The sequence below is a fragment of the Zerene cesonia genome, chromosome 23 (assembly GCF_012273895.1).
Source record: "Zerene cesonia ecotype Mississippi chromosome 23, Zerene_cesonia_1.1, whole genome shotgun sequence".
Taxonomy (NCBI): domain Eukaryota; kingdom Metazoa; phylum Arthropoda; class Insecta; order Lepidoptera; family Pieridae; genus Zerene; species Zerene cesonia.
The window spans coordinates 2,858,425-2,858,864 of NC_052124.1; positions in this window are offsets into that span (position 1 = coordinate 2,858,425).

Here is a 440-nt window from a genome sequence, read left to right on the forward strand (position 1 = left end):
GTAATTTTTGCGTGAAAGAGCAACAAACACATACACATCCGAACATATGAATTTACAAATTATAATACACCACAATGGTCCACCCTGGTTCCGTTCGTGGAACACAAATGGCCTATAGCCGCTGAGGAATCACGTACATATCCAACAGTGAAAGATTTGTTGAAATCGGTGCAGTAGTTGCATCACCAGCCATTGCATAGAATGAAGAAATTTTTGAATTGCTGTTAAAGTGAGTAGATGTTCAGAGGGGATGATTAAATGAGATATACCACGCCTTCTTTCCTTTGCCCCCAACCACATCATACACCGTACATATGTATTTTAAATACTTATTAGAAAATAATAATTATTTTTTATCGCTGCTCATTCTTATCTTTGGGTAAAAACTATGGTAGTTAAAGTGAAAGTCGCCTCTCTCCATGCACTCAGAGCACATCATA